This window comes from Schistocerca serialis, chromosome 5 (genome assembly GCF_023864345.2).
Source record: "Schistocerca serialis cubense isolate TAMUIC-IGC-003099 chromosome 5, iqSchSeri2.2, whole genome shotgun sequence".
In the NCBI taxonomy this organism is placed as follows: domain Eukaryota; kingdom Metazoa; phylum Arthropoda; class Insecta; order Orthoptera; family Acrididae; genus Schistocerca; species Schistocerca serialis.
The window spans coordinates 757650716-757664291 of NC_064642.1; positions in this window are offsets into that span (position 1 = coordinate 757650716).

The window sequence follows — 13576 nt, forward strand, 5'->3', positions numbered from 1 at the left end:
GCACCAATGTATCCTTACCTGTGTAGGTCACAGATTAGATAATCGAAACAAAATACAGATTCGAATTAAATCAACAACATAAGATGTGTATCAGAAACATAAGAGAAGTGAGCTGCTCGGATTGTGGATCGTGCTACAACGGACATCAAACACATCTCGTCGAGATCAACAAAGTGTGCCACACAGCCCCAGACGTCTGGCAACTCCCATCTGTCTGACGCTCCGCCCTCAACTCTCTCCTGACTCCTTGGTCGTTCTTCTCTGAATACATCAGTAAATGTTCCTTTCTCCTGCCCAGCTTCCAAACTTTCAAAAAGTTAATGTGGAGGGGGCAATTTCGAGCTGTTTGTCGTATATAGTAAAATATTCAGTTCTAAGAATGGTAAAATGGATAAGTGGGAAGTATTCAGATTTTGTCAGAAAGTTTAGAAACCGCTGCTGAGCGAGAGGCTTGTGAAATATCTCTCTGACACGCCGGAAGCCACTATGCGAACCTTGTTCTGCTAACAAGGAGCGAACCCTGGAGCATCGCTAGGTTAGTAGCAAGCACATTCGCCTGACCCTTGGACGGCATAAGCACCAGCACAAGGGGGACATTTGCAGAAGACGTCGAGCAAAATCACGTGCTAGCAGCGAGAAGTGACGTTTTAGCCTCATGACGGTCACGAAAGAAACAGCCTTCATGGAACGTTCCAGAAGGGTGGTGTCGAATGCAACCCCCCTTATAAATAGGCGACCCGCCGACTGGAGAGGGAGGGCAGATGGGTAGACGTCAGGGACGCTACCTTTACATTTACATCTACATCTGCATCTACAGGGGTACTCTGCAAATCACATTTAAGTGCCTGGCAGAGGGTTCATCGAACCATCTTCACAATTCTCTATTATTCCAATCTCGTACAGCGCGCGGTAAGAACGAACACCTATATTTTTCCGTACGAGCTCTGACTTCTCTTATTTTATCGTGGTGATCGTCTCTCTCTATGAAGGTCGGTGTCAGCAAAATATTTTCGCATTTGGAGGAGAAAGTTGGAGATTGGAATTTCGTGAGACGATTCCGTCGCAACGAAAAAGGCCTCTGTTTTAATGATGTCCAGCCCAAATCCTGTATCATTTCAGTGACACCCTCTCCCATATTTCGCGGTAATACAAAACGTGCTGCCCTTCTTTGAGCATTTTCGATGTATTCCGTTAGTCCTGTCTGGTAAGGATCCCACACCGCGCAGCAGTATTCTAAAAGAGGACAGACAAGCGTAATGTAGGCAGTCTCTTTAGTAGATCTGTTACATTTTCTAAGTGTCCTGCCAATAAAACGCAATCTTTGGTTAGCCTTCCCCACAACTTTTTTATGTGTTCCTTCCAATTTAAGTTGTTCGTAATTGTAATTCCTACGTATTTAGTTGAATTTACGGTCTTTACATTTGACTGATTTATCGTGTAACCGAAGTCTAACGGATTCCTTTTACCACTCATGTGGATCACCTCACACTTTTCGTTATTTAGGGTCATTTTCGCATCATTCAGATATCTTTTCTAAATCGTTTTGCAATTTGTTTTGATATTCTGATGACTTTGTTAGTCATCTGCAAACAACCTGAGACGGCTGCTCAGATTGTCTCCCAAATCGTTTATACAGATAAGGAAGAGCAACACTACATTGGGAAACGCCAGAAATGACTTCTGTTTTACTCGATGACTTTCCGTCAATTACCACGAACTGTGACCCCTCTGACAGGAAATCACGGGTCCAGTCACAAAACTGATAAGCACGCATTTTTACTACATGCCGCTTGTGTGGTACAGTGTCAAAAGCCTTCCGGAAGTCCAGAAATATGGAATCAGTTCTTAGTCCCCTGTCAATAGCACTCAACACTTCATGTGAATAAAGAGCTAGTTGTGTTTCACAGGAACGATGCTTTCTAAACCCATGCTGACTGTGTGTCAATAGACCGTTTTCTTCGAGGTAATTCATAACGGTCGAACACAGTATATGTTCCAAAATCCTGCTGCATATCGACGTTAATGATATGGGCCTGTAATTTAGTGGATTACTTCTACTACCTTCCTTGAATATTGGTGTGACCTGTGCAACTTTCCAGTCTTTGGGTACTGATCTTTCGTCGAGCGAACGGTTGTGTATGATTGTTAAGTATGGAGCTAATGCATCGGCATACTCTGAAAGGAACCTAACTGGTATACAGTATGGACCAGAAGACTTGCTTTTATTAAGTGATTTAAGTTGCTTCACTACTTCGAGGATATTTACTTCTACGTTACTCATGTTGGCAGCTGTTCTTGATTCGAATTCTGGAATATTTACTTCATCTTCTTTTGTGAAGGCGTTTCGGAAGGCTGTGTTTAGTAACTCTGCTTTGGCAGCACGGCCATCGATATTATCTCCACTGCTGTCGCGCAGAGAAGGCATTGGTGGTTTCTTGCCGCCAACATATTCACATACAATCAGAATCTCTTTGGATTTTCGCCCAGGTTTCAAGACGAAGTTTAGTTGTGGAAACTATTATAAGCATCTCGCATTGAAGTCCGCGCTAAATTTTGAGCTTCTGTAAAAGATCGCCAATCTCTTGGATTTTGCATCTGTTTAAATTTGGCATGTTTGTTTCGTTGTTTCTGCAATAGTGTTGTGACACGTTTTGTGTAGTTACCAAGGAGCAATCAGCTCCATCGTTTGTTAATTTATTTGGTATAAATCTCTCAATTGCTGCCGATTCTATTTCTTTGAATTGAAGCCACATCTGGTCTACACTTATTAATTCGGAAGGAGTGGATATTGCCTCTCAGGAAGGCGTCAAGTGAATTTTTATCTGCTTTTTTTAACAGGTATCTTTTTCCTTTATTTTTGGAGGATTTATGAGTTACTATATTCAGTTTAGCTCCGACAACCCTATATTCAGTATTCCTTGTATCCGTTTTGATGCTCGTTATTAACTAAGGATTATTTGTTGCCAAGAGGTCAAGTGTATTTTCACAACCGGGTACGCGTTTGAAATCAAACTCAAGTCTTTTTTAACCTTTCAGCAACTGTATCATCTGAATTGGGAGGTCGGTAAAATTATTCAATTATTATTTTATTCCGGTTGCCAACAATGACCTCTGCCCCTACAGGAACTATCTTCTTCAATTGCACTATAAGATAAAATACTACCAACAGCAACAAACATGCCACCGCCAATCGTGTTTAGCCTATCCTTTCGGAACGCCGTTGGGTTCTTCGCAAAAATTTCGGATGAGCTTACCTCCGGCTATAGCCAGGGCATATAACGATTTGAGCATCAGTGCTTTCTATTAGCACTTGTAGCTCTGGTACTTTCGGAACACAACTACGGTAATTTGTAACTGTTATACCGATGGTTCCCGTATGTACGTTCCTCCTGTGTTCAGCCTGCACCCTTTGTGACTGAAGCCCTTCTTGTGTTTTCCCGAGAGCGTCTTAACTAAAAAACCGCCTAGTCCACGCCACACAGTTCCTGCTACCCGTGTAGCCGCCTCCTGCGTATAGTGGACACCTGACCTATTCAGCAGAACCCGAAACCCAACCACCCTTTGGCACAAGTCCAGGAATCTGCAATCTACATAGTCGCATAACCGTCTGAGCCTCTGATTCAGACCCTCCACTCGGCTCTGTACCAGAGGTCCGCAATCGGTCCTGTCAGTTACGCTGCAAATGGTCAGCTCTGCTTTCATCTAGCAAGCAAGATTGGCAGCCTTTACCAGTTCTGTTAGCCGCTTGAAACCAGAAAGAATCTCCTCCCATCCAAAGTGACACAAATCATTGGTACCTACCTGCAGTTGGCTGCACCCTGTGCTCTTCATGGAATCCGGAAGGACCCGTTCCAATTCTGGAATGACTCCTCCCGGTATGTACACGGAGTGCACATTGGTTTTCTTTCCCTTCTTGGCAGCCATGTCCCTAAAGGGCCCCATAATGCACCTAACGTTGGAGCTCCCAACTACCAATAATCCCACCCTCCGTGATCGTCCGGATCTTACAGACTGAGAGGTTTCCTCTGAAAGAAGACAGGCGACGGCATCTGGCTCAGCGACAGTGTCAGCACCTGGAACCTGTGAGAAACAGGGGAGGCCTTACTTACGGCCGCCTGGGAAGTCTTTCGCCGCCTGCTACGCCCTGGAGCGACCTTCCACTCGACGGTAGGTGAAGGGTCAACCTCAGTGCGAGCAGTAAGTGGGTTGGCCACCGGTGAGGACCGATCAGAGGACTCGGACGTGCTGGACGTCCGTTGGATCCCCATGGCCGGCCCACAACAGTGGTGTCCATCCATTGCAGCCTCAAACTGTGTAATCGAAGCCGTCACAGCCTGAAGCTGAGAGGGGAGTAGCACCAACTCGGCTAGCATCTGCACACAACAATCACAGTCCCTGTACATACTAAAGACCGTGGGAAACTAAACTATGCCGATATACGGACTATCGACACGTGCTTCGCATCTCTACTGTAGACACTGAGGAAAACGCAGGTGCTGTGTCTAATAAATTACATTAATACGTAGAGATTCAAAAACCTAACTACTGAAGCACTCAGGTGCAACTAAATAATTCGGCTCTGGTTAGTAACTTGTAATATGTCACAAAATCGGTTTACTTTCCGATGCAAACGAAAACGCGAGAACTGTGACTATTAGATATTAACATTGAAGTGTTGGCAGAAGAGCCAAACTGTGTTGCTAGAGGAGGCCGAAATGCACGCTTATAAGCTCACGCAGACTGGCGTGAGGTCTGGAACATTACAAGGAAATGAGAACTTAGAAAAACGGACGCAGTTGCTGTAATACTTAACTTTAATCCATAATTGTAGAACATCTCTCTTGACGGTACATGTTATAACCACAATATAAAATAATATCAAATGCTATGGCGCCTTGCTAGGCCGTAGCAAATGACGTAGCTGAAGGCTATGCTAACTATCGTCTCGGCAAATGAGAGCGTAGTTGTCAGTGATCCATCTCTGGCAAAGTCGGCTGTACAACTGGGGCGAGTGCTAGTAAGTCTCTATAGACCTGCCGTGTGGTGGCGCTCGGTCTGCAATCACTGACAGTGGCGACACGCGGGTCCGACGTATACTAACGGACCGCGGCCGATTTAAACGCTACCACCTAGCAAGTGTGGTGTCTGGCGGTGACAGCACAAACATGCGGAAACTCAAGAAACTAAACTATTAAAGTGCACCTCTATGTCGGTCGGGATCAGGACCCGGCCTTGTCACAATCCATGGCAGAAAATATTTAGTAAAACTCCACTCGCCTCCGTGTAGCAGCCAGGGTGTTAAAGTTTCATACTTATGGTACTTGTACATAGTAACGTGTATATAGTTAGGGAATGTGCCAGGTGGTACTTCCTGGAAAAGTAACTACTTGTCCACGATCACATGACTTTCATCCTCCAACCGACCAGATTCCTACCGAAAAAATGGTTCAAGTGGCTCTGAGCACTATGGGACTTAACAACTGTGGTCATCAGTCCCCTAGAACTTAGAACTACTCAAACCTAACTAACCTAAGGACATCACACACATCCATGCCCGAGGCAGGATTCGAACCTGCGACAGTAACGGTCAAGCGGTTCCAGACTGAAGCGCCTAGAACCGCACGGCCACACCGGCCGGCAGATTCCTACCGAGTTCCACACTCTACACTAGACAATAGTCTACTTTTCAGCAGAGGTCGGGGCTACCTACGAGCAGTGCCTCATCGGAATCGTCGACTGAGGTGAGTTCCCCTGTCTCGCGCAGCGACTGTCGGTCTCACTCCCTCTCAGGACACGGCATGTTGCCCGTGTGACGGATGAGAATTGTAGCAAACTTAACGAAAATTCGGGAAAAGAAAAACAAATCACCCACATTTTGAGTTCAAGATCCACATTTTATTATCACGAGGTTGTCATTTGGCTGAAACTGTTTTACTTTGATTGGTCGGCCAATGAACGCCATGCTGTAGGTGGGGCGACACTGTCTCATTGGGTAAACCAAATTTTTGGAGCAAACCCCAACTGACAGCCTCACGCTAGCCGAACTGCATAGCCATGTGTGACCCTTTGAAGTAGTGCAGAAAAGCAAATATGTCATGCTCAATATCTCCAGGCGATAGCAAAATGGGTGCGGCGTTCACTGTCCAGCGCAAAGAACTGGCGCCAGCTGTGTTCACACAGTGGCAGCAGAGTGTGCCACAGCCTGGCTTCCGTGCAAGTGGTTCAACACCCCGGGGGAATAAACCTGACATAATGACATTCACAGACATGCTTCTGCTGACATAGGACACCAGAGAACGCACCAGGACCGACCTACACCACTAGGTGGGTACGAAGTTTCATCTACGAGTACACATTTCCAGTATCAATAAATATGACTGCAAGGAGAAAAATTAATTGTTATTGCATAGTGTCACCCTTTTTTCCCCGCTCAAAAATGAAAAAGGTGCTCCCAAATAACAATACCCATTTGTGACGTCTTTGGCATCCCAGAAGTTAGTCAAACTCACCCAAAGACCCAACCCATGAAGCGACTCCTGACGGTCTTCCTCCAAGATAAGAGGCATAAACTGAACTTCTTCTTCTGTAGTGGTCAATCCAAGGATTGGTTTGCAACAGTTACAATGGCAGCTTGTCTCCATTCTGTGCGTCTGTCAGCTTTTCTCTTCATTTCTTTATAGGTGTTACATCCCACATCTTTCACGATTTGATCCATGTATCTCAGCCGTGGCCTTCCTCTTGGTCTTTTTCCCTCGACCTATCCCTCTATGATTGTGTTCAGGAGTCCTTTATGTCTTAATAGATGGCCTGTAAATTGCACTCTTCTTTTAACAATGAAACTCCAGAAGCTTCTCTTCTCACCTGCTCTTTCCAGAACCACTTCGTTTGTGACCTTGTCGATACATTTTATTTTGAGCATGCGTCTATAGCACCACATTTCAGAAGAATTTAGCTTCTGGTCTTCTTCTGTCCCGAGAGCCCATGTTTCACACCCATAGCATGCCACACTCCACACATATGATTTCAAAAATCTTTTCCTGATTTCAAGGCTGATGCTCTCAAAGATGTTTTTCTTCTTGTTCAAAGCAGCCTTTGCGTGAGCAATTCTGCTTCTCACTTCTGCCTTGCTCCTTCCATCCCTGGTAATATTACTGCCCAGATAAGTAAATTTATCAACTAACTCTGTACAAATAGGTAACTGAAGGGACAACGGTACTGACCTCAGCCAATAGGCATCACTTGATGCAGACATCGAAGGGCATGTGGTGAGCACACCGCTCTCTTGGCCGCAGTTAGTTTTCGTGACCGTGACTACTCAGTCAAGCAGCTCCCCAGTTGGGCTCATGAGGTCTGACTTCACCCTGCATGCCAAGAGTGCTTGGCAGGACGGCCACCCAGCCAAGTGCTAGCCAAGCCCGACAACACTTAACTGCGTTTATCTGATGGGAACCGGAAGCTAAGAGGCATGGAAAAGCATAATATTGCCTGACTGATTCCTAATTAATAAACATAAAGTATCAATATGGCACCTTAAGATTGTACATGCAGTATTTGCAAAAAGTCACTTGCTTTAATCGTAAATATATGTCTGGGTGAAGCTAAATTTTATTACCTTTACATGAAGGAAAATATTATCTTGGCCATAGCCTTCACAACGTGTACTACACCCTTAATTTTTATTTATGAATTAGTGAATTTACACACTTTCGTTGCCCCATGCCTGCAGTCACTTTGAGAACTCAAATTAATAAACTTAATACGACTGAACCTTAAATTGCTGGTGTACCCATTTATCATCACAATAAAATAAAAACAGTGAATGATTGAAGGGGTATGAATGAGAACAGTGGCCCATTTAAGTTTACAAGGTAATGACAAGTTTTGTTAAACCTTTAGTAACTACAACTTTCTGGAGAAGCAGCTGATAAATCTTTCGCAAAACTGACAAACAGAAATCAGTTAAGGAAAGTGTTTGATAGGCAAAGCATACACTGGGGTGGAAACTATACTAATTCTCCACTGAATTAATCCCTTTTACATTGCAATCTGACTTAATTCGCATGAATCGAATGTGATGCCCAACTCTTTTCAAATGGAATCAACTACAATCAAGTATACGACAAACAATGGCTCACCTGAGAACAAGGAGCTGCGAATATAATTTAACAACCCCACGCCGCTGCAGCAGTACTTTACCCTTGCACCTTGATTCAGGCGGAAGCAGAATACGACGTGCTGTGGGCGAGAAGCGGCGCGCTGCGACAGCTTTAGTGTTCTGATGTGTCCACGAAAATATGCAAACTACGCGGCCTGGCGTTCTGATTATCAGAACGCTGGAAACTTCGCTATCCCCTCGGATTTCAGTGTGAGGTGCACCCGTTCCCTGATCTGCCCACAGCACTTTGAATCACAGGCACGACACTGCGTGCTAGAATTGTCAAACGTTGGATGGCCGACTCAGGACGAATAAGTTCACCCTTTTGACACACGATATGTCTGAGATTATATGCAGTTCCACTGTCGGTACAGCTGAGAACTGCCATTGTCTCTTAGTCCATTACTAGATACAGACCACAAGTCTGCCCTCTAGGGAAATATCTGAAGTTCTCCAGCAGTGGAGGACCAGGAGATGAAGAAGCCAAAGAATCACAAACACTTTCCACCAAGCCGTGGTACAGAAACCGAATTGGCAGACAAGAAACCTCCCCCACACTGCACAATCCAATGTACCGGTTGATCAAGAAGACAGTATAAATTTGAAATTGAATAAATCACGGAATAGTGTAGATACAGAGGTACAAATTGACACACATGCTTGGAATGACACGGGGTTTTATTAGAACCAAAAATATACAAAAGTTCAAAAAATGTCTGACAGATTGCGCTTCATCTGATCAGAACAGCAATAATTAGCATAACAAAGTAAGACAAAGCAAAGATGATGTTCTTTACAGGAAATGCTCAATATGTCCACCATCATTCCTCAACAATAGCTGTAGTCGAGGAATAATGTTGTGAACGGCACTGTAAAGCATGTCCGGAGTTATGGTGAGGCATTGGCGTCGGATGTTGTCTTTCAGCATCCCTAGAGATGTCGGTCGATCACGATACACTTGCGACTTCAGGTAGCCCCAAAGCCAATAATCGCATGGACTGAGGTCTGGGGACCTGGGAGGCCAAGCATGATGAAAGTGACGGCTGAGCAAACGATCATCACCAAACGACGCGCACAAGAGATCTTTTACGCGTCTAGCAATATGGGATGGAGCACCATCCTGCATAAACATCGTACGTTCCAGCAGGGCTGGGGATAATGCGATTCTGTAACATATCGGCGCACCTCTCACCCGGCACGGTAGCAGTCCCTGACGTTTTGCTGTCCAGCGCCATCTGTCGGACATTTTGTGAACTTTGTTTCTGTTTTGGTTCTAATAAAACTCCATGTCATTGCAAGCATGTATGTCAATTTTTACCTCTCTATCTACATTATTTCGTGGTTTATTAAGTTTTCAAATTTATACTGACTTTTTGATCACCCGGTAAGTAGCCTCTACTTGTTGAATCACCCCTCTTAACTGTTCTGCCGGCCTGGTAGCCAATCCAGAAACAGCATCGGAGTTCCCGCACTTGGGGAACAAGTCTCTACTTTTCACATCCTGAAATGAGCCAATTAGTGACTCTCGTGTCTGAAAAAAGAAGAGTGTAGACTAGGGAGGGATCGTTCTCAAAGTATGGGCATGTTTTGGCAAAAACCATCTACCTAGATGGGACCACAGTCCCTCGTTTACGAAGTGATCATTCTGGTCGACGATTCCAATTTCTGAAACAAGGCTGTTAAGCTTTCCAGACAGTCGTGCAAATGAAATGTATGTTTTCGCCACTCACTAAAAGAACCTGACGACTTCCTAGCGTCACGGAGGTTACAGTCCTACCTCCACTAGACAGACACACCAGCTGTTCTGTCCGTATACTCCCAGCTTCTAACATGACAATGCACGGAGTGCATCCCACCGTTTGCACAAGAGCTCGGCTTACAGCAGTCTTTCTTAAATGGCTTCCTCCATCCACTTTGAGCCACCCGGTCGCCTTCACGGCAGACTGCCATCTGTCCCAGGTAAAAAATATTTTGAGAACCAGCGCCCTTCTGTGCGACACTAAGTGGAAGGAGGACAGCGCTTTGGCAGAAGTCCCTCTGCAGATGTGATTCACTGACCGCTGCTTCCCATGATCACTCACACAGCTTGGTCGCTGCACTTGGCGTTTATGGCCTCCAATTGATCCCTCTCCCTGTTCTGCGATGCCTCCAGTGTAGCCCCTTGGGTACATGTTCCCTACAGGCTACACATGTAATTACAAGAACTTTCTGCCCACAGTTTCACCATGCAAAAAAGTCATAAGCCACACATAGCAAACTTAGTACTGGGGAACACCGAGATCATGAGAAAGTAAATATGCCATATTTTTTGTGGTAAGTTCCTAGGGAACCAAACTGCTGAGGTTATCGGACTCTAGGTTGACACACTACTGAATCTAACTTAAGCTAACTTACACCCATACCCAATGAAGTACTCGAACTTGTGAGGGGGGGAGCCGCACGAACCGTGGCAAGGTGCCTCAGACCGCGCTGCCACACCGCGCAGCAATACGTCATATTACTTGACACTTTTTTATTATTTCAACGTTTATAGTTGTCTTTTAATTAACACAGTGAAATCAAAGATCTGCAACTGTGAACGATGGGGTGTTCTTGCGATTGTTGGCTGTCATGTAAGCTGTGGTAGTGGCCGCCCCACCCTATATGGCTGCTGTAGGCAGTTGCGCCACTCGTTCGCTCGACATGTAACAAAAATAAAAAAAAGTCTATTAAGTATGTTTTAAATAATACCTTAACAAACAAATAAAAGAATCTGAATTCACACAAAATTGATTTGACGTGTTTTACATTACTAGTAAGTCGTTCCACCAATTATGGCTTATGGGGGAAGAACAGTAGTGCCACAGTCCCACTATCTTGTCACACTGCACTGTGCATCGTCTCAAGTCTTAGCAGTTCCTTCACAAGATTCTCTTTTATCCCGTATAACATCTTGTATCCCATATAACTGAGACCAACAATTTAGTGTGAAGTTTGATTTTCCATAAATTTTTAGATCTTCTTCCATGAGACCCATCAGAGAGTGCCTCCATACTCATTCTGTATGTTATTTACTAACAGCTATTTGATGTTACTGAATCAGTTCTTAGGGATTTAGTGGTTATCTCAAAATAAAAAAGCCTTCATGTCTCTAACTGTTCGTACAGAACTTAACTTGGTCTTCCAGAACGAACAATTAATGTTCTGGACGTATCAGAAAGGCTCATTTAAGACAAAAACGTTGATATTGTCTACGCTCCATTTTGAATGAATTCTGAAACAATTCTTGCAAGCATACGCTAAAATAACATCATTGTGAAAACCAAGTAAATATTTTTCCAGATATGACTGCTTTGCCAAAAAAACAATTTCAGATTCACTACAAGTTACGTAATTCAAAGAAACCAGCCTCGTACTTCCGATTATGTGTATTTTGACCCTTCCTCAGGACTTATTATTTCTCGTTCATGATTCAACTTAAATACGTAAATTAGTAGTAGCAGTATAGGTAGAAGTTGCTTTATTCGTTCACAGCTCACTTTAACAAGGACATTGGACTTGTCATGGTATTACTACAATTCAACAATTACATGAGTAAGATGGAACAGGTAGTCGGCCATAGCCTTCCAGTAGGAACCATTGCGGCATTTGTCCAAAGCATTTTTGAGAAGTCATGGAAAACCGAAACTAAGATGGCCATATATGGTCGTATGTAAATTGAAGCCTTCATTCTACTGAATATCAGTTCAGCCCATTTAAAATATGGAACTTCATTTTGTTTCTCCCTGGTGTTCAAGACTATTTTGCAAAGAAATTATTTAGCAATGTAAGCGTGCTGGTGTAAGCTGTCCCCAGCACATCCGCAGCGAAATAGTAGTATGCCTATCGATGCGTATCTATACAGTAACATGTGTGGTGTCTGTACTTTTGGGCATGGCAGTCAATGGTGAGGAACACTTAGAAATATGAGTCCACCAGGAAGCGTGTCTGGGTGGTAGCTTTGTCACTCGTCCAATATATCAGGATGGTCACCGTTATAGATCTTCTTGTCCCGACATCCCGATGAGACCCAATTTTGGCCCGGTTTTGCAAATTACTGTTACGACCTTGCCTCAAGTACTGAAGTAACGCCATCTGTTAGCTCAACATGTAAATACAGCCTCATTTAGTTTTATTTGTGTCAATAAGTTTATGTTGACAAGGTCGTCTCACTGATGGCGTTGCATGTATCTAGATCTGTCGCGATCGTTCGAGAAAATACCAGATCGCTGCAGTAGCACGGGGCTGAAACTACAAATTTATGCAGCGCCACGCGGAAGTATCGTTCAGTTCTCATTTGAACCCGATCGGATGAGACGATTCTTTCTAAACGCAATGCAAAAAATAGGTGCAAGTTAGTAATGTTTCAAGTATTTACTGCGGGTACACAGGCCAAGAAGTGTATAGTGAAGTGTGCTTCGATAACTAAAGCGCTATTGTCGACTGTTTACTTGCGAAACTGCCTAAGAGTGGAAAGAGAGTGTATCACTTTTGGCACAATTACGCAAAACAGTGGCCTTTCTTAAGAAGTGGCATACGGATCAGGAAGCGCTGTGTAACATTTGTAGCTGTTTCATCTCAGTAACTAGGAAAAAATATAGAAGGAATTGGATACTCTGCCCATAATCTCCGCAATAGTATGGCAAGCTCTGCTGTAATCTTAACGGTCGACATTGAAATAATCCTCATGAAAATATTTAATTATTTTTCAATATACGCTTTAAGTACGTAGAAGCTGAAAGAGTTCTCCTTATACGTTGATGTCAGTCATCAGACTCTTCCATCTCACTCAGAAACAAGATGAGTGTTGCTAATCCCAACGGTTGAGAGAATTCTTAAGCTTTGCATACCGTTAAAACAATTTTTTGACGCCGAAGACAAGCCTCTAATGTAATTTCTGATTCTTTCACAGGTCCGATCAGAAAAATTTACTTCACATTTCTGCAGTCAAACATGAATCTATTCGAAAAAAAAGAATGTAAACAGCGTGGAGAAGAATAAAAAGCTTGGAGAAGAATAAACTCTCGATAACTGAAATGAGAAATATATTAATCGACTCTCAAAGATGTCTGAATGACAAAAAAAATGGCTCTGAGCACTATGGGACTCAACTGCTGAGGTCATTAATCCCCTAGAACTTAGAACTAGTTAAACCTAACTAACCTAAGGACATCACAAACATCCATGCCCGAGGCAGGATTCGAACCTGCGACCGTAGCGGTCTTGCGGTTCCAGACTGCAGCGCCTTTAACCGCACGGCCACTTCGGCCGGCGTCTGAATGACAGGAAGACTACCAATTTTATTGGTATGCAAACAAAGATGAATTTGAGCAAATTAAAGAATGAGAATTCTAAGCAAGAAATAATTAATTTGATTTCGAAATCTGAGAAAGAGACAATAGC